The sequence below is a fragment of the Mobula hypostoma genome, chromosome X1, assembly GCF_963921235.1.
Source record: "Mobula hypostoma chromosome X1, sMobHyp1.1, whole genome shotgun sequence".
NCBI lineage: Eukaryota > Metazoa > Chordata > Chondrichthyes > Myliobatiformes > Myliobatidae > Mobula > Mobula hypostoma.
In genome coordinates this window covers 2,222,849-2,245,000 of record NC_086128.1, presented here as the reverse complement: position 1 = coordinate 2,245,000, position 22,152 = coordinate 2,222,849, and the positions used below count along the sequence as shown (strand labels likewise).

At 44.6% G+C, this 22,152-nt stretch overlaps 1 long non-coding RNA gene across 1 annotated transcript in view; it reads right to left on the bottom strand.

Annotated features, from left to right (window-relative positions):
- Positions 1 to 22,152, bottom strand: part of LOC134340357 (uncharacterized) — a 110,599-nt gene that overhangs the window by 20,911 nt on the left and 67,536 nt on the right. Inside the window, exon 2 of the long non-coding RNA XR_010016530.1 lies at positions 15,569 to 15,893. This is a non-coding gene — a long non-coding RNA (uncharacterized LOC134340357). The remainder of the gene's footprint in view (positions 1 to 15,568; positions 15,894 to 22,152) is intronic.

Here is a 22,152-nt window from a genome sequence, read left to right as displayed (position 1 = left end):
CTTACATCCTTCAAATACGTGGGAAATTCACATCTACAGATGCACTGGGCTGTCCGCACCACTCTCTGCGATTGAGGGAAGTACAGTTCCCACACAGTCAAGCTGCTCTCAATTCTGCCCCTGTAGAAAGTCCTTAGGATTTGGGGACTCATGCCAAATTTCTTCAACCATCTGAGGTAAAAGAGGCGCTGTTTGTGCTTTTTTCAGACCATGTGAGGTCCTCGGTGATGTTTATGCTGAGGGACTTAACGCTGTTCACCCTCTCAACTCCAGATCCATTGATGTCAGTAGGGGTTAGCCTGTCTCCATTCCTCCTGTAGTCTACAACCAGCTTCTTTTTTTTTTGTGACATTGAGGGAGAGGTAGTTTTCTTGACACCACTGTGTCAGGATGATGACTTCTTCTCTGTAGGCTGCCTCATTATTATTTGAGATAAGTCCAATTAATGTAGCAAATTTAATTAGCAGATTGGGGTGTGTGCAAGCTACTTATTTTAACTTAACTTTTTAGTAGTAATATATAGGCTTAATGTTTACTCAGTTTTCTTCTCTATATTTATTTTTCATGTATTTCATTGTACTGCTGCTGTAAAGTTAACAAATTTCATGACTTATGCCAGTGATATTAAACCTGATTCTGATTCTGATGTTACTGTCTCCACTTGCCAACTACCAGCCACTGTCTCTCACTCCCATCATCCACTTCCCTCACCTGGTCTCACCTGTCACCTGCCAACTTCCCCTCAGCTCTCTCCTCTCTCCACTCTCCACTCTCCACTATTAGTCCGGGTACAGGGTTTAGACCCAAAACATTGATCATCTGGCTGCCTCCACAGCAGCTGCCTGACCTTTTAAGTTCCTCCAGCTGTTTGTTTTTCATTCCGGATTCCAACATCAGCAGTCTCCTGACATCATCAATCCGTTCCTCTGAGAAGTGGCCACCAGTGACGGCAGGGCTCTGTTTTCAACAGCGACACAAGAGACTGCACACGCTGGAATCTGAAGCAGGGGGATTGCAGCAGGACAGGCAGCGTTTGTGAAGGGAAATAAACAGTTGTCATTCTGGGTCAAGACCCTTCATCTGGATTAAGTACAGACCTACTGAGTTTCTTCAGCATCCTATTTGTTGTTTGATTTGAATTATGCAGATGAGATACCCATTATGTAAATATCAGTTGCTGCATATGGATCATTGCCACAAAGATGTGATTTCCCTTGGCAAACAGAAACAGAATGTTGGTCTTTTGCAGCTTGCATGTTTAAATTTCTCACTGTCACTACACCAACCACAGCATCATGGTTTGCCACTTCACTGGCCTGAAAGAATCGATGGGATATTCAGCAGAAGAGAGTGGTTCCATACAATGACTGGAGGGAAGAGAAATAATGAGAAGTGTCTTCACTGCTGGTGGCAGAACAAACGATGCACACACTCGGATCAATATTATAATGAAAACAAAATCCACTGGTACACAGAGCCAGAGGGAGAGTTCACCTTATTGAATTAGCTTTGTCATTATTCTTCCCCTCTCTACAAGATGAGCTCTCCTGTGGGCCAGTATCAAGACATGTTTGTGTGCTGAAGAGACATGGGTCCAGGGTTTTAAATTAAAGGACCCCTGAGGTTATCTGACTTTGCGAAAATGTTGCTTCTGTTACTGCATCCTAATGATAAAAAATTAAGGGGAACAACATTTTTATTTTCAGTTTGAACATGAATGGATACATTCAGCCCTCATCCCTGTTCCACCAATTCTATAAGGCCATGGTTAATCATTGACATCACTGACACTTTCCTTCAATTCAAATGGTGGTGGTGGCATCCGTGCGTCTTACAAGATCTGCGCTCGGAACCCCAGGGAGCAGGCCTGGGCAAGGTTGTATGGAAGACCAGCAGTTGCCCATGCAGCAAGTCTCCCCTCTCCACGTCACCGATGTTGTCCAAGGGAAGGGCAAGAGCAGATACAGCTTGACACCAGTGTCATCGCAGGAGCTGCCAGAACGAGGTTGAAGGCAACGTCGGACTGCCTTAGGGACTCCAGCTCCGGATTTGTCCTCAGGGTTTACTCCCGAAGCCTTTCCCATGAGTGGATATGGCCTCAAGGCAGCGGTAGTTTGAAATCAGAGTTTTCCCTCCCTTAGATGGACTGTCTTTCCTGGCTGACGAGCTCCATCTACCCGAAGCACTGGTTTTAAGGCACCAGGACCCACCTTCACCCCTTCTCCTGTCAGTAGAAACAGTTCCACCAGGCTTAGAGGCTAAGCCATACGAGAAGGCCAGGAGTTGGATTTGGTTGTCAGAGGCTATTTGAGGCACGTGCTGTGAGGAGCACTTTTAGGTAGTGGGAGCTTGTCCCCACTACCACTCCTGGGCTTGACAACCTTGGAACCATAAATATACACGCATATGCTTCAATTCACATAATAAGCAAAAGTCTGTTAAATTCTGTCTTCAAATGCTCAACCACTGAGTTTCCACTCAAGAACTTTCCTGTCATTTCAGTTTTAAAAGACTGACCTCTTGTTTGAGGCTTTGACCCCTGGTTCTAAACACACTGGAACCTTTTTGTTCTGTCACCTTTTTCCCGACAGAAGGAATTACTTTATACTTTATTGTCGCCAAACAATTGATACTAGAACGTACAATCATCACAGCGATATTTGATTCTGCACTTCATGCTCCCTGGAGTTCAAATCGAGAGTAAATATTAAAAATTTAAATTATAAATCATAAATAGAAAATAGAAAAGGGAAAGTAAGGTAGTGCAAAAAAACGAGATGCAGGTCCGGATATTTGGAGGGTATGGCCTAGATCCGGGTCAGGATCTGTTCAGCAGTCTTATCATAGTTGGAAAGAAGCTGTTCCCAAATCTGGCCGTACGAGTCTTCAAGCTCCTGAGCCTTCTCCCGGAGGGAAGGGGGATGAAAAGTGTGCTGGCTGGGTGGGTCGTGTCCTTGATTATCCTGGCAGCACTGCTCCGACAGCGTGCCGTGTAAAGTGAGTCCACGGACAGAAGATTGGTTTGTGTGATGTGCTGCGCCGTGTTCACGATCTTCTGCAGCCTCTTTCGGTCTTGGACAGGACAACTTCCATACCAGGTTGTGATACACCCCAGAAGAATGCTTTCTACGGTGCATCTATAAAAATTAGAGGGTTTTAGGGGACAGGCCAAATTTCTTTTGCTTTCTCAGGAAGTAAAGGCGCTGGTGGGCCTTCTTGGCAGTGAACTCTGCTTGGTTGGACCAAGTCAGGTCATTTGTGATATTGACCCCGAGGAATTTAAAGCTTTTGACCTGTTTCACCTGCGCACCACCGATGTAAATGGGGTCGTGCGGTCCGCTACTCCTTCTGAAGTCAACAACCAGTTCCTTCGTCTTGCTGATGTTGAGGGATAGGTTATTGTCTTCACACCATGCCACCAGGTTCTTAATTTCCTCTCTGTACTCAAACACATCATTACCCGAGATACGGCCTACAGTTGTGGTGTCATCAGCAAACTTATATATTGAGTTTGATGGAAACTTGGCTACACAATCTTGGGTGTACAGTGAGTACAGCAGGGGGCTGAATACACAGCCTTGTGGGGCACTGGTGCTCAGAGTGATTGTAGAGGAGAGCTTGTCCCCTATTTTTACAGCCTGGGTCCTGTCTGTGAGGAAGTTGAAGATCCAGCTGCAGATCTGAGTGCTAAGGCTCAGGTTCCGGAGCCTAGGAATCAGTTTATTTGGAATGATGGTATTATCATCCCTGCATCTGCACTGTTGAGGCCTATGAGGGTTTTGAATACTTCAATGAAATCATCTCACATTTTTCAAAACTCTGGAGAACATGGGCTCAATGTGCTGAATCTGTCCTTACAGGACAATCACCCTGGGAACTGATCTAGTGAACAACTGGTTAAGACAATATCCACCCTTAGGCAGGGAAAACAGATCTGTAGACAAAATTTCAGGGCATTTGGATCCTTTATGATGGTTTGGCCAAGGTCAATAATCAAAACCTGTTACAAGTTCAAAGAAGGTCTTCCAAACTCTGCCACTATTTCCCAAGGATTCCCACTGATTATAAGACAATAAGACCATTCGGCCCATTAAGTCTGCTCTGCCATTTGACCATGGCTGATCCATTTGCCTCTCAACCCCATACTCCCTCCTTCTCCCCATATTCCTTCATGCCCTGGCTAATCAAGAATCTATCACTCTCTGCCTTAAATACACTCAATGACCTAGCCTACACAGCTGCCTATGGCAACAAATTCCACAAATTCGCCACCCACTGGCTAAAGAAATTCCTCCTCATCTCTGTTCTAAATGGACGTCCCATTTATGCCCTGTAAGGTTGTGCCCTCTGGTCTTAGACTTACCCACGATAGGAAACGTCCTCTCCACATCCAGCCTATCAAAGTCCGATATGTTTCAATGAGATCCCCCCCCATTGTTCTAAATTCTAGTGAGTACAGGCCTAGTCCCATCAAATGCTCATCATATGATAAGCCTTTCAATCCTGGAATCATTTTCGTGAACCTCCCTTGAACCCTATCCAATATCAACACATCCCTTCATAGATAAGGGCCCAAAATAGGAGATTCCTCAGTCAAGGGGACAGAGACAAGCTCCTGGGGGCATGATAGAGATACACGGATGTTAGGTTGCCTTCAAGGTACCAGGGTCAGGGATGACTCGGATCTTGTCATTTTCAAACGGGCTGGTGAACAGCCAGAAGTCTTGGTACATATTGGCACCAATGACATAGATAGACAAGCTGAAATATCTTTTCAGGAGCTTGGTAGAATGCTGAAAAGAACCTCCAGAGTAGTATTCTCTGGAGAACTGCCTTTGCCATGTGCTGATGATGGTAGGAATGGGATGATTTGGCAGGTGAATCTGTGGCTGAGGAATCAGTGCAAGGAGCAGGGGTTCAGATTTCGCGATCATTGAGATCCCTTCTGGGGAAGGTATGACCTGTAAAAAAGAGGCTAGTTATACCTGAACCAGAGGGGTCCAATATCCTTGCGGGCAGGTTTTCTAGAGTTGTTCGGAAGGTTTTAAAGTAATTTGGCAGGGGGATAAGAACCGGAGTAATAATGCTGAGGATGAGTTATTTTGTTTAAAAACTGGTGTGTAGTGAGACTCAAACATGGTATCAGAAATGACCTGGCAAATGTGGATTGGGTCAAGCTGTTTTCTGGCAAAGGTGTGTTTGGAAAGTGGGAGGCCTTCAAAAATTTAATTTTGAGAGTACAAAGCTTGTATGTGTCTGTCAGAATAAAAGGTAAAGAGAACAAATATAGGGAACCTTGGATTTCAAGAGATATTGAGGCCCTGGTTAAGAGAAACAAGGAGGGGCATGGCAAGTATTGACAAGTAAGAACAAATAAAGAGCTTATGGAGTACAAATATAGAGAAGAATTAGGCCATTTGGCCCATCAGGTCTGTTCCACCAAGAATCTATCAACCTCTGCCTTAAATATACATAAAGACTTGGCCTCCACAACTGCCTGTGGTAAAGAATTCCACAGATACACCACTCCCTGGCTAAAGTCATTCCTCCTCAGCTCCATTCTAAAAGGATGCCCCTCTATTCTGAGACTGTGTCCTGTTGTCTATGACTCTCCCACCATAGGCAACATCCTTTCCGCATCCACTTTATTAAGGCCTTTCAACATTCAATAGGTTTCAATGAGGTCACCCCTCATTCTTCTGAATTGCAGTAAAAACAAACCCAGAGCCATCAAACATTCTTCATATGACAAGCCATTCATTCCTGGAATCATTTTTGTGAACTTCCTTTGAACCCTCTCCAGTTTCAGCATAACTTTTCCAATATAAAGGCCCCAAAGCTGCTCACAACATTACATCCTTGCTTTTATATTCTAGTCCTCTTGAAATGAATGTTAACATCACATTTGCCTTCCTCACCACTGACTCAACCTGCAAATTAACGTTTAGGGAATCCTGCACAAGGACTCCCAAATCCCAAATACCAACATATTATTCTCCGTAACCCCAACATATTATTCTCCGTAACTGACCCGAAGCAGTCTGGGAGACTGCTTTGCTGAACACCTATGCTCTGTCCGCCAGAGAAAGCAGGATCTCCCAGTGGCCACACATTTTAATTCCACATCCCATTCCCATTCTGACATGTCTATCCACGGCCTCCTCTACTGTAAAGATGAAGCCACACTCAGGTTGGAGGAACAACACCTTATATTCCATCTGGGTAGCCTCCAACCTGGTGGCATGAACATTGACTTCTCTAACTTCCGCTAATGCCCCACCTCCCCCTCGTACCCCATCCGTTATTTTTTTTTATACACACATTCTTTCTCTCACTCTCCTTTTTCTCCCTCTGTCCCTCTCACTATACCCCTTGCCCATCCTCTGGGTTCCCCCCACCTTGTCTTTCTTCCCGGACCTCCTGTCCCATGATCCTCTCATATCCCCTTTGCCAATCACCTGTCCAGCTCTTGGCTCCATCCCTCCCCCTCCTGTCTTCTCCTATCATTTTGGATCTCCCCTCCCCCTCCCACTTTCAAATCTCTTACTAATTCGTCCTTCAGTTAGTCCTGACAAAGGTTCTCGGCCTGAAACATCGACTGTACCTCTTCCTAGAGATGATGCCTGGCCTGCTGTGTTCACCAGCAACTTTGATGTGTGTTGCTCCCAAATTCCTTTGCACCTCAGTTTTTTGCATTTTCTCTTCATTTAGAAAATAGTCAACACTTTCATTTCTTCTACCAAAGTGCATGATCATACATTTCCAGACACTGTATTTCATCTGCCATTTCTTTGCCCATTCTCCTAATCTGTAGCCTCTCTACTTCCTCACAACTACCTGCACCTCCATCTATATTTGTATCATTCACAACCTTTGCAACAAAGCCATCAATTCCATCACCCAAATCATTGACATATAACATAAAAAGAATTGGACTCAATACAGACTCCTGCGAAACACCACTAGTCACCGGCAGCCAGCCAGGAAGGACTCTCTTTACCCCCAGTCAGCCACTACTTTATCCATGCTAGAATCTTTCCTGTAATACAATGGGCTCAAAGCTTGTTAAGCAGCCTCATGTGTGTCAAAGTACTTCTGAAAATCCAAAAACACAACATCAACTGATTATCCTTTGTCTATCCTGCTTGTTATTTCTTCAAAAAATTCCAGCAGACTTTCCCTTGAGGAAACCCTGCTGACTATGGCCTGTTTTATCATCTGCCTCCAAGTACCCTGAGACCTCATCCTCAGTGATCGAATCCAACATCATCCCAACCACTGAGGTCAGACTAAGTGGCCTATAATTTCTTGTCTTCTGCATCTCTCCCTTCCTGAAGAGTAGAGTGACAATTGCAGATTTCCCTTCCTCTGTAACCATGCCAGAATCAACTGATTCTTGAAAGATCATTGCTAATGCCTCCACAATCTCTTCAGCCAACTTTTTCTGAACCCTGGGGTATAGTCCATCTGGTCCAGGTGACTTATCTACCTTGAGACCTTTGAGTTTCCCAAGAATCTTTTCCCTAGTTATGGTAACTTCACACACTTCATGACCCCTGACACTTGGAGCTTCCACTATACTACTAGAGTCTTCCACAGAGAAGATTGATTAAAAATATTTTTTCAGCTCATCTGCCATTTTGTTGCCCCCCATTACTACCTCTCCAGCATCATTTTCCAGCGGTGTGGTATCCACTCTCACCTCCCTCTCACACTTTATGTATCTGAAGAAACTTTTAGTATCTTCTTTAATATTATTGGCTACCTTACTTTCATGTTCCATCTTTACCTTCTTAATGAGTTTTCTAGTTGCCTTCTGTTGGTTTTTAAAAGCTTCCCAGTCCTCTAAAGTCCCACTGTGTTATGCTCTCTCTTTGGCTTTTATGTTGGCTTTGACTTCTCTTGTTCACCACAGTTGTGTCATCTTTCCTTTAGAATACTTCTTCCTCTTTGGGTTGTATATATCCTGTGCCTTCCTATTTGCTTCCAGAAATACCAGTCATTACTGCTCTGCTGTCATCCCTGCCAGTGTTCTTTTCCAATCAATTTTGGCCAACTCCTCGCTCATGCCTCTGTAATTCATTTTACTCCACTGTTATACTGATACATCTAACTTTAGGTTTTCCTTCTCAAATTTCAGGGTGAATTCTATCATATTATGATCACTTCCCCTAAGGGTTCTTTTACCTTGAGCTCTCCAATCAATTCTGATTCATTGCACAATACCCAATCCAGAATAGCTGATTTCCCCAGTGGGCTCAACCATGAACTACTCTAAAAAGCCATCTTGTAGGTACTACAGAAATTTCCCTTCCTGGAATCCAGCACCAACCTGACTTTCCCAATTGACCTCCATGTTGAACTCCCCCATGACTATTGTAACTTTGCCTTTTTGGCATGCATTTTCTATCTCCCATTGTAATTTGTAGCCCACATCCTTACTACTGTTTGGGGTCTGATTACAACTCTTAACAGGGTCCTTTTACCCTTGCAGGGTCCTTAGCTCTATCCACAATGATTCAACACCTTCCAACCCTATGTCACCTCTTTCTAATGATTTAGTTTCACTTTTTACCAACAGAGCAACACCACCCCTTCTGCCTTCCTGCCTGTCCTTTCGATACAATGTGTATCCTTGAACATTAAGTTCCCAGCTATAATCTTCTTTCAGCCATGATTCAGTGATGCCCACAAAGTCATATATGCCAATCTGCAACTGTGCTACAAGGTCATCTACCCTTATTCAGTACACTGTGCGCATTTTGTCTGCCTTCTACATTGCAACTCATCCTGTTGACAGCAATTTTGTCCTATCAACAGCCTCTCCTCACTACACATTGCCTCTGTTTGTAAACCAGCTGCCTCATCTTCAGCTCTATTATCCGCCTTTCCTACAACACTTCTTGTACTGAAATATATGCAGCTCAGGACACATGCTCAACCTTTTGATTCCTGACTTTGTCTGAGGTCTTAGCAACATCTGCTTCCCCAGCCTCTTCACTATCTGTTCTGGCACTGTTGCTCCCACTCCCCTGCAACCCTAGTTTAAACCCCACCATACAGCATTAACAAACCTTCCAGCTTGGATATTGGACCCCTCTAGTTCAGATGCAAACTGTCTCTTCTGCACAGGTTTTACCTTCCCTGGAAGAGAGCTCCATGATCCAAAAATCTTATGCCCTCCCTCCTACACCAACCCTTTAATCACGTATTAAACTGTATAATCTTTCTAGTTCTGGCCTCACTAGCACGTGGCATGGGTAGCAATCCTGAGATCACAACCCTGGCGGTCCTGCCCTTTTACTTAATGCCTAACTCCCTGAACTCCTTGTGCAGAAGCTTGTCGCTCGTCCTACCCTTGTCATTGGTGCCTACATGGACCACGACTTCTGTCTGTTCACCCTCCCACTTGAGAATGCTGAGGACTCGATCTGAGATGTCCCGGGCCCTGGCACCCGGGAGGCAACATACCATCCAGGAATCTCATTCTTGCCCACAGTACCTCCTATCCGTTCTCCTAACAAATCCACTATCACCACTGAATGTCTCTTCTCCCCCTTCCCTTCTGAGTCACAGAGGCAGACTCAGTGCAAAGACCCAACCACTGTGACTTTCCCCTGTTAGGTCAACCACCCCCCCCCCACAAAACAGTATCCAAAGTTGTTGATGGGGGTAGCCACTGGGGTACTCTGCACTGGCTCCTTAACTCCTTTCCCCTTCCTGACTGTGTCCTGCACCTTGGGTGTAACTACCTCATCTATCACCCCCTCAGCCTCCCAAATGATTCAGAGTTTATCCAGTTCCAGCTCCAACTCCTTAATGCGGATTGTTCGAAGTTGCAGCTGGACGCACTTCTCACAGTTGTAGTCACCAGGACACTGGAGGTTTCACTGCCTTCCCGCAAGGGGGGCATTCAACTACCCCGCCTGGCATCTCTGCTGTCCTAGCTCAGCAGATATAAAGAAGGGACGGACAAAAAACTTAACCTTGAGCTTTCCTTCCCTTTGCTTTCTCTGAGTGAAGCCTCTCTTCACTGAAGCTTTGAAGAGCTAAAGCCTCAAGATCACCACTCAGACTCTGTCCACTCAGACAACGGCCGCTGCGCTTGCCACTGTCTTCCTTTAATTTGCTCTTGCTGATCAATTTCAAATGCTCTTTTTCATAAATTGCCACGAAACTTTACCTTTAAAATCTCGATTGCCACCCTGATTAAAAGGTAGCTCTTTAATGCACTACCTGCCGTGGATTGTCCAAATTCAAGAGATCACTTAAGAAAGAAATCAGGAAGGCTAAAAGAAGGCATGAAGTTGCTCCAGCAGACAAGGTGAAGGAGAATCCTAAGGGATTCTACAGATATGTTAAGAGCAACAGGATTGCAAAGTACAAAATTGGTCGTCTGGAAGACCAGAATGGTAATCCATGTGTAGAGCCAAAACAGACGGAGGAGATCTCAAATGAGATCGTTCCATCTGCATTTACTCAGCGGGCAGGTAGAGAGTCTATAGAAGTGAGGCAAAGCAGCATCAACTTCATGGACCCTATACAGATTACAGAGGAGGAGGTGTTTCCTACCCTGAGACAAATCAGAGTGGATAAATCCCCAGGGCCTGACAAGGTGTTCTCTCAGAGCCTGTAGGAGGCAACTTCGGAAGTTGCCCTGTCAGAGATATTTAAAACATCCATAGCGATGGGAAAGGTACCAGAGGATTGGAGGATAGCCAATGTTGTTCTTCTGTTTAAGAAAGTCTCTAAACTGAAACCAGGAAATTATAGGCTAGTGAGGCTGACATCCATTGTGGGAAAGTTATTGGAAGGCATTCTAAGAGATCAGATACATAAGTATTTGGATAGACATGGACTGATTAAGGATAGACAGCATGGCTTTGTGCATGTAAGTCATATCTAACCACTTTTATAGAGCTTTTTGAGGAAGTTACCAGGAAAGTGGATGAAGACAAGACAGTGGGTGTTGTCGACATGACTTTAGTAAGGCACTTGACAAGGTGCCACATGGGAAGTTGGTCAAAAAGGCTAAGTCACACAGCATTCAGGATGTTGTTGTTCGTCCTTCGTAGTCGAAGATGACCATGGCTTCAAAGTCAAATGGGAGATTGGTGGCTGTGGGTCCGGAGGTGACTGATGAGGTCAATCCAGGCCCTGAAGGCTCGCCCACATGTGGGACACAAGTGGGTGGGTGCTGTCGTGGCAGTGGATGCTGCTCGGGCCTTGCACACAGCACGCTTTCGTTGTGCCTCGATGATGCGCCTGACTTCAGCTGCACGGACTCCTGTGGTGATCTTGCTGCGCCAAGCTGGACGGTCGAGGGCAAGCGTCTCCCACGTGTTGATGTCGACACCCAAGCCTTTGAGGGATGCTTTGAGGCAGTCTTTGTAACGTTTCTTCTGCCCCCCCGACTGAGCGCTTGCCCTGACATAGTTCTCCGTACAGCAGCTGCTTAGGCAATCGGCTGTCTGGCATTCTGACCACATGTCCAGCCCACCTGGCTTGGGCTTTCAGCAGGAGGGTGTAGACGCTGCAGAGCCCAGTTCGTTCCAGGATTTCCGTGTCGGGGACTTTGTCCTGCCACCTGATGTGGAGGAGTCTGCGGAGACAGCTCAGGTGAAAGTGGTTGAGCTGTTTGGCGTGTCTGCTGTAGACAGTCCAGGTCTCGCTGGCGTAAAGGAGGGTGGTAAGGACCACTGCACAGTAGACCTTCAGCTTGGTGGTAAGGCTGAGTCCTCTCCGCTCCCAGACGTTCTCACGGAGTCTCCCAAAGGCGGCGCTGGCTTTAGCAATCCTGTTGTTGACCTCAGCGTCTATGTTCACTGCGCGAGAGAGTATGCTGCCCAGGTAGGTGAAGTTGTCGACTGCCTGGAGGTTCTGGCCCTTCACCGTGATGCGCGGCTCCTGGTATGGCTTTCCTGGGGCAGGCTGGTACATAACTTCAGTCTTTTTGGTGCTGATAGTGAGACCGAAGTTGTCGCAGGCTTGTGAGAAGCAGTCCATTTCATGCTGCATCTCCTGCTCTGTGCTGGCGTTGAGTGCACAGTCATCAGCAAACAACAAGTCTCTGATGACAGTCTCTCGCACCTTTGTAACTGCCTGCAGGCGCCTAAGGTTGAACAGCCTGCCGTCAGTCCTGTACCTGACGTGGATTCCTTCTTCGTAGTTACGGAAGGCATCTGTCAGCATGGCAGAGAATACCATACTGAACAGAGTCGGGGCAAGAACGCAGCCTTGTTTGACGCCATTTGTCACTGGGAAGGCCTCCGACTCGATGAGCTATACACTGGCTACACTGGCTTTGTGGGAGAAGCCAGAGAGTGGTAGTCGAGGGTTGCCTCTCTGAGTGGAGGCCTGTGGCTAGTGGTGTGCCACAGGGATCGGTGCTGGGTCCTTTGTTGTTTGTCATCTCTATCACTGATCTGCATGATAATGTGGTTAATTGGATCAGCAAATTTGTGGATGACACCAAATTTGTATAGTGGACGGTGAGGAAGGCTATCATGGCTTTGTGGGATCTGTACCAGCTGGAAAAATGGGCTGAAAAATGGCAGATGGAATTTAATGCAGACAAATGTGAGGTTTTGCACGTCGGTAGGACCAACTAGGATAGGTGTTACACAGTGAATAGTAGGGCACTGAGGAGTGTGGTAGAACAAAGGGACCTGGGAATACAGGTACATAATTCATTGAAGGTGGTGTCACTGGTAGATAGGGTCATAAAGAAAGTTTTTGGCACATTGGCCATAAATCAATGCATTGAGTACAGGAGATGGGATGTTATGTTGAAATTGTATAAGTCGTTGGTGGGGCCTCATTTGGAATATTTTGTGCAGTTTTGTGCAGGAAAGATGTAAATAAGGTTGAAAGAGTACAGAGAAAATTTACAAGAATGTTGCTGGGTCTGGAGGACCTGAGTTATAAGGAAAGATTGAATAGGTTAGGACTGTATTCTTTAGAACATAGAAACTTGAGAGGAGATTTGATAGAGGTTTTCAAAATTATGAACGGTATAGATAGGTTAAATGCAAGCAGACTTTTTCCATTGAGGTTGGGTGGGACTACAACCAGAGGCTACAGATTAAGGGTGAAAGGTGAAAAGTTTAAGAGGAACATGAGGGGAATCTTCTTCATTCAGAAGGTTGTGAGAGTGTGGAATGAGCTGCCAGCACAAGTGGTGCATGCAAGCTCGATTTCAGCGTTTAAGGGAAGTTTGGCTAGGTACATGGATAGGGATATGGAGGGCTGTGGTCGATGGGAGACAGCTGCATGAGGAAAGGGTGTAATGGTTGAGTGGACTGTTGTGTGGTATTAGATATTGTCAGCACATATTCATTGTTATCATACAGAAGAAGGCACTCGCCCTGGAGAGTCTTTATCAGCTTCATACAAGAGCAATCCATGTATTCCTAGCCTCCTTCCCATCCTATTGGCCCAGTAAATTTTTGTCAGTTTACCCAGCTCTTTTTTGAATGCTGCAATCAAATCTGCCCTTTTTACTACTTCTGTAAGTACAACTTAAAACATCACCATTTGTTCAGTCAGAGAAAATTTCCTTGGGACCTATTGGTATTTTGCCAATTACCTTTCTATTTTCTCCATTTCTTCCTCCTGTGCTGATGGGAACAATTACTCTGCCTGCTCTATTGATATCTTTCATGATTTACAATATGCTTTCTCAGATCCTTCACCACTCTAACAAAGAGAAGAATGGCAGCTTCTCCAGACTACCTACATAACTAAAGCCCCACAACCCTGCAAACATTTTAGCAAATCTCTTCTTCTCTGCAAAGCCTTCACATTTTTTGAGATGACCATGATGGCACAGTAGTCAGCACATTGCTATTACAGTTTAGGGTGTTGGTGTTCGCAGTCAAATCATGGTGTCCACTGTAAGTAGTCTCTGTGGATTGCATGCCTTTACACCGAGTGCTTTGGTTTCCTCCCACATTCTAAAGACATACCAGTTAGTAGGTTAATTAGTCATTGCAATTTGTCCTGTGATTAGATTAGGGATAAATTGGGTTTGTCAGGAGTTGCAGGGGCAGTGTGACTGGCAAAGGCTGGAAGGTCCTACTTTGTGATGTTTCACAAAATAAATAAATATTATGCTCAGAACAGAAGGATTGAAATGGCCGGGTGTCTGGAGCGGAGGCAAGTGTCGCTGCTCTGTGACGTTTACGCCACTTTGTGCTGAACCGAGGCTGAGGCTGCGGGCCTGCTCCGGCTGCTCCGGGCTTAGTGTCTGTAAGTCTCACTTTCATTCTAAATGCTATTTGCTTTCTTTTATCGTTTACACAATTTGTTTTTTTCTTTCTCTCTGCGCATTGGGTGTTTGTCATGTTTTTTTAGGGGTCATAGAGTCCTAGAGTCATAAGAAGAACAGAAACAGGCCCTTTGGCCCATCTAGTCTATGCTGAAACCATTTAAGCTGCCTATTACCATTGATCTGCAGCAGGAGCATAGCCCTCCATATCCCTACGATGTGTATCTATCCAAACTTCTCTTAAATGTTAACATCAAGCTCACATGAACCACTTGTGCTGGCAGCTCATTCCACACTCTCACCACCCTCTCAGGGAAAGTGGGAGAAGAGGACTGCAGTGGTGATTGGAGATTCTATAGTTAGAGAAGTAGACAGGAGATTCTGGGGGTGTGATATAAACACCCAGACGGTTTGTTGTCTCCCAGGTGCCATGGTCAGGGACATCTCGGATCAGGTCCACGGCATTGTAAAGGGAGAGGTGAGCAGCCAGAAGTCTTGGTACATATTGGTACCAGTGACATAGCTAGGAAAGGTGAGGAGATCCTGGAGAGGGAATTTCGAGAGCTAGGACCTCAAGGGCAGTATTAACTGGATCGCTGCCTGTGCTATGTGCCACTGAGGGTAAGAATAGGATGATTTGATAAATAGTGGCTCACAAACTGGTACAAGGGGTAGAGATTCAGATTTCTGGATCATTGTGATTCCTTCTGAGGAAGGTATGACCTGTCCAAAAGGGACAGGTTACACCTGAACCCGAGGGGGACCAATATTCCTGCAAGCAGGTTTGCTAGAGCTGTTGGGAGTGCTTTAAAATAATTTGGCAGGAGATGGGAACCGACTGATAGGGCTGAGCAGCACACATAAAATGCTGTAGGAACTCAGTAGGTCAAGCAACATTTTCAAAGGTTTCAAAGGTACATTTAATGTCAGAGAAATGTATACAATTTACATCCTGAAATTCTTTTTCTTTGCAAACATCCACAAAAACAGAGGAGTCCTCCAAAGAATGAATGACAGGTAAATGCTAGGACCCTAAAGCTCCCTCCCTCCAGTGTAAGCAGCAGCAAAGCAACAATCTCCTCCCCACCAGCAAAAAAAACATCAGCGCCTCCCCCCCCCCCCACCGAGCACTCAAGCGTGCAGCAAAGCAACAATAAAGACACAGACTTGCAGTACCCCAAAGACTACTCATTCACCCGGTAATTCTACATACCACAGGCTCTCTCTCTCTCTCCCTAATAAAGGAAAAAGAGGTGTCCCCGTTTCACAGCAAGAGGAGAAACATAACAAATAACTCACTGATTTACGATGTTAAAAGTCTGTTGTATCGCTTTTTCCGAGCTCTGTGCCCAAAGAACTCGGGTCTCTGGGCACACAGCCAGCAGCCAGCTTGCTGCTTACGATCTTCCATGTACTCCCACGACACACCAGGCAGTGGCACCAACCTCGAGTCTGCCTGCTTTCAGAGCCACGAAAATCCAGCACCCTGAAGGCGCACCAATCTTCTAGGCCGCGTCCTTGGTATATTGAATAGCGGCCAGTCGTGAGACCCTGAGAGCGGGTCCCATTTCCGCAAAGAACCAAAGTCAGCATGTAACTCCAGGTCAGGGTCTTCAAAAGAACCCTGAAAAGGAAAAAAAGAGATATCAAAGATAGAAATAGAGCTGTTTCTGAAGATGCAAGCAAAGGAGTTGCCGTTAGGTGCCATCGCCTGCTAATCTCCACCCCTTTTCCCATTTATAGAAGCATCGACAATTTTGGCCCCCATATCTCAGAAGGGATGTGTTGTCATTGGAGAGAGTCCAGAGCAGGTTCATGGGGATGATTCTGGGAACGAAGCAGTTAACATATGAGGAGCTTTTGGCAGCTTTGGGTCTGTACTCACTAGAATTTAGAGGAGTGTGGAAGGATCTCATTGAAACCCACCAAATGTTGAAAGGACTTGATAGGGTGGATGTGGAGAAGATGTTTCCTATGGTGGGGGATTCCAGACTTGGAGGGCACAGCTACAAAATTGAGTGGCGACCTTTTGGAACGGAGAGGTTGGGAGGAATTTTTTTAGCCAGAGAGTAGTGAATCTGTGGGATGCTCTGCCACAGACTGCAGTGGAGGCCAAGTCCGTGGATATATTTAAAGCAGAAATTGATCGTTTCCTGATCGATCAGGGCATCCTCGGATATAGCGAGAAGCCAGGTGTATGGGGTTGAGTGGGATCTGGGATCAGACTCGATGGGCTGAATGGCCCAATTCTGCTCCTATGTCTATGGTCTAAGACCCTGTTGGGAGTTATATATCGGCCTCTGAACAGTACCCAGGATGTGTACTGTATACCCAAATTATAATGGGAGATAGAAAATGCATATCAAAAGACAATGCTATGATAGTCATGGGGGATTACAATATCCAAGTAGATTGGGAAAATCGAGTTGGATCCCAAGAAAGAGAATTTGTAGAAAGCTTGCAAGATGGCTTTTTTAGAGTAGTTTGTTGTTGAGCACACTAGGGGATCAGCTATTCTGAACTGGGTGTCAATGGTAATGAAACCATTTTGATTAGGGAGCTAAAGGTAAAGAAGTCCATAGAAGGCAGTGATCATAATATGATAGAATTCACCCTGAAATTTGAGAAGGAGAAGGAGAAGCTGAAGTCAAATGTATCAGTATTACAGTGGAGTAAAGAGAATTACGGAGGCATGAGAGAGGAGCTAGCCAAAATTGATTGAAATGGGACACCAGCAGGGATGATGGCAGGGCTGCAATGGCTGAAATTTCTGGGAGAGATTCAAAAGGCGCAGGAATTGAGTTTAAGAGCAAAGAGGTCCTTCTGCAGCTGTACAGGGCCCCGGTGACACCACACCTGGAGTACTGTGTGCAGTTTTGGTCTCCAAATTTGAGGAAGGACACTCTTGCTATTGAGGGAGTGCAGTGTAGGTTCACAAGGTTAATTCCTGGGATGGCGGGACTGTCATATGTCGAAAGATTGGAGCGACTGGGCTTGTATACTCTGGAATTTAGAAGGCTGAGAGGGGATCTTATTGAAACATATAAGATTATTAAGGGATTGGACACGCTGCAGGCAGGAAGCATGTTCCCACTGATGGGTGAGTCCAGAACCTGAGGTCACAGTTTAAGAATTAGGGGTAGGCCATTTAGAACGGAGTTGAGGAAAAACTTTTTCACCCAGAGAGTGGTGGATATATGGAATGCTCTGCCCCAGAAGGCAGTGGAGACCAAGTCTCTGGATGCTTTCAAAAAAGAGATGGATAGAGCTCTTAAAGATAGTGGAATCAAAGGTTATGGGGATAAGGCAGGAACTGGATACTGATTGTGGATGATCAGCCATGATCACAGTGAATGGCGGTGCTGGCTCAAAGGGCCGAATGGCCTACTCCTGCGCCTATTGTCTATTGTCTATTGACTGATAATCTAAAAGAAGAAGAAGTGTTCAAAAAGCAGGATGACACAACTGTGGCTGACAAGGAAAGTCAACACAAAAGAGAGGACATATAATAGAGCAAAAATTAGTGGGAAGTTAGGGGTTTGGGAAACTTTTGAAAACCAGTAGAAGGCAACTAATGAAACCCCTTTTTACTGGGCGTCTCTAGAGATGTAGTTCTTTAGCCCCTCACTAACACCATCTGGACGCAGCAGTGTGAAAACCACCTTTCATAGTCTCCAGGTTCAAATGACTTGGGTCCCACCAAGCCAGGGAAATTGGGATGTCTCACCCACCTGAGTGAATACTGTGTAACTACGGCCCCCATTCAATTGCCCATTGGCAAGAAATAATAGATCATGCACTGCATACAATTATACAGAAAGTATATTTACAAATTTCAGCTTTATTGAACAGTTAGTAGAGAAGAAAGAAAAGAAAAAAGGGCCTATTATAGTTAACCCATTCCAAATGTGCACATGAGTTGGAGCTCATCTTGAAGTTGTCTTTAACTCATGCGCTGGACTCACGGTCTGCATGAAAGCACACACCACCTTCCGAATGTGGCTTGAAATCTACCTTGAACAACGAAGCTCCTTGAAGCCATTCATCTGCACAAAACACCTCATGTAACAGGGACGGCATCCTCAGTCATCTTCCCTCCTGTCTTCTCCCAGTTCCTGCCAGAAAGACCTCAACCCACACCAGTGTCCATCACAAAAACCTCTCCGCTGAGTGTCCTCTAGAACCTTCTCCCAATTTCACCATCCTGATTGGCTGCAGAACATTCCTAAGTTGAACAACATGGCTCCTTATCTTTATCTCAAACGCAAACATGCTAAAAGCAGATCAGACTGCTCTTACAGAACTGCTAAAATGAAATACCTACAGCATAGCAGTAAAAATCTTAACCAGGGCATTGCTCTAAAAAAAGTCATGAGGGAGGAAAAGATGAAGTATGAAGGTAAGCTAGCCAATAGTATCAAAGAGGATACCAAGTGTGAAAAAGAAGCAAGAGTAGGTATCAGGCAGCTGGAAAATGCCACTGAAGAGGTAGTAATGGGGAACAAGGAAATGGCAGATCAATTGAATAGGTACTTTGCATCGGTCTTCACTATGAAAGACACGAGCAATATGCCAGAATTTTGAGAGTGTCAGGGGGCAGAAGTGTGTGAAGTTACCTTTACTAGGAAGAAGGTTCTTGGGAAACTGAAAGGACTGAAGGTAGACAAGTCACCTGGACCAGATGGTGCACACTCCAGAGTTCTGAAAGAGGTGGTCGAAGAGATTGTGGAGGCATTAGTAATGATCTTTCAAGAATCAATAGATTCTGGCATGCTTCCAGAGGACTGGAAAATTGCAAATGGCACTCAAATATTCAAAAACTGGAGGGAGGTAGAAAAAAGGAAATTATGGACCAGTTAGTCTGACCTCAGTGTTTGAGAGGATTTTGGAGACCATTGTTAAAGATCTGATTTCATTTTACTTGGAGGCACATGTCATCTGTTGATCGGTTGTGTCAGTAGGAGAAGTGATTGATGGCTCTGGGCCTTTACTTGCTGGAATTGAGAAGAATGAGGGAGGATCTCATTGAAACCTATGAAATGTTGAAAGTCCTAGATAGAGTGGAATGATGTGGAGAGGATATTTCCTATGGTGGGGGAGTCCAGGACCAGAGGACACAGCCTCAGAATAGAGGGAAGTCCGTTTAGAACAAAGGTGAGGAGAAATTTCTTTAGCCATGGTGAATCTGTGGAATTCGTTACCACAGACAGTGGTGGAGGCCAGGTCATTGTGTTTATTTTGGTGGAGGTTGAATAGTAAAGGTGTCAAAGGTTATGGGGAGAAGGCAAGAGATTGGGGTTGAGAGGAAAGTGAATCAGCCATGATGAAATGGCAGAGCAGACTGATGGGCCAAATGGCCTAATTCTGCTCTTATACCTTATGGCCTGCAAATCTGGAAATTGTTCCATGCAAATTAATGTTCAAATCATTAATCACATTAGCAAAGGCATTGTTCCTGGCAATGACCCATGGGAATTCTAGCATTTATTTACTGCCGGTCCAAAATATAATCTTTCATTACTGGAGACACAAGAGATTGCAGATGCTGAAACCTGGAAATACCAGTAAGTATTTAGCAATCTCATGCATCTACAATTCCCTTGCAAGTTTGCTCCATCATTTCATTCCCACCATTTGGCAGCCAGTGGAGTAAGTCACATTTCTGTAGGTAATAAACACTAAACAGATAGACTCTGACTTCACTATTTCAGATTACCTCTCTCTGCAACTGTAATATCCTTGTTAATGAATATAGCTACCTCCCTTCCTTTCGTTCATTCCCTACCTTCCATCCAGTAATACTTGAAACCCATTTCTACGCTTTTGTTCGGCAGGTCCCTGTGACATCCGAATCGTGCAGCAGGCAATGGGAGGGTGAAAATAGACTGTGTTTCTCTGTGAGTAGGCAGTCATTATCATGAAGTAGATTAGGGGTTGAAGCTTAGCTCAGGGTCATATATGGTATCAGGAGTATGAACTATCTGATTCAGCCAGAGGCAATGACAGGAAGTGACTCACTTGAAGGAACAAATATCCAGTCACCAAAATGGAGATACACATCAGTGTTCAAAGAGTTAATCTGGAGTCTGATTCCAGATATGGAACAATTCCTGCAATTGGATACATTTTTCACTATTAAAACAAAATGTGTGCACTGACACTTGGCTGCAGTCTTGCTTTGCACACCCAAACACTTTGTCACTGTTGTGGTATTATGCCCTTTCAATTCATTATGGTCAGTGATCAGCAGTTTCACGTTTGAGGAATAATCAGACCAGGAGCTGATTTAACCAATCACCACGTAGTAATACCGCATGTGGTAGTTGGACTAACACTTCGGCCTGCTCCAGTCTTCAAAGTTCAAAGTAAATTTATTATCAAAGTATATATAATGTCACCATATACAACCCTGAGATTCATTTCCTTGCGGGCATACTCAATACATCCAAGAAACACAATAGAATCAATGAAAGACCTCACCCAACAGGACGGACAAACAACCAATGTGCAAAAGACAACAAACTGAATAAGTGTTTGGCGGGAGAATTAGGGTGACTTAATGGACATGTGAGAGAGATAAGGTTTCAGGGTGATAAGTAGGAGAATGTGATAATTTAGGGATATTCTATGAGCTGGCATGGAATTGGCAGACTGAATGGCATGCTGTATACATAAAATTTGAGAAATATGAAACATATTTTTCTTTTATGAAAGCAAGGCAGCTGGGATGAATTATGATACTCTCTGCTCAGCTTTGACTGGGACCACTAACTCAAAAAGACCCTTTGAATTGAATTAATCCCACAAGGAAATGGCTGTCAGTGATTCTCAAAACAACTAGAACTAAGATCAATTCTCATTGAGCTCACAAGGGATCTTAATCAGGCTAAATGACTATCACTTTGGCCAGAAATTGAACTCATATCACCCTTATGGCAGGTAGGAGTTCCATCACTATTTGGGTATGGGCTACAGTTAAATAACAGTATTATCCAGGAGCCTTGCCAATTAACTGTGGATAAATTAGCCACCTGTTATGTCCTTTTTTTTTATCTTGAAGCACTAAAAAGTTGCCAACTAACAGTGGAGCTTGGAATGTGAAATGACATTAGTAGAGTTGGATAAACAAGAGCGTTCCAGAGCCATGAACCAATATATAATAACTTAACTACTGTCATCGGGGAAAATATTGCTTCCCAGATTCCCATGGTACACTCACTAAAGCTAACATCACTCCAATCAACCTGATAATATATTCTGATGTATTAGGTTAAAGCAATGACAAAAGAAGGTTAATTCCAGGTCTGTTTGAAGCTGCCTGTGTATCTGATTCTAACACAGATGCACTGGTGTTCGTTGTACAGCTAGTCCTCATCAACAAAGTCAGAACGTTTCAAGACCTGGGCACATCTGGTCTGGGAAGTCCAATATGAGTTCTATAAACTTCCCAAGACTACGGTTTAGAAATTCACTTGCATCGTACAATGTAAAACTTTAATTTTTCTTGAAGAAAATTAAGGATATATACCATATACTTTGCAGAGTCCATAAATGTCCTAGTGCATTCTGTCCATTTTATCTATTACTGTGAACTCTGGTGAGCTATGCAATCATGTCTCCTGATGGTGCGTATCTCAGTGGTGACAGGGAGAACCCTAGAGGCAAGTGTAAACTCTAACATTGTAGAATGTGTACTGTACACTACACACTTGGTTCTCATTTTGAAGTGGCTGACTTTGTACAATGCACTTTGCGATGTCAGAGTATGTTTTGAAGTTCCCCATGACTGTGTAACTCCCCAGAGTTCTAAGTAATAGATAAAATGGGTATCACGATAGTGCAACACTATTTCAGCTCAGGACATTCCTGAGCTCATTTCTGGC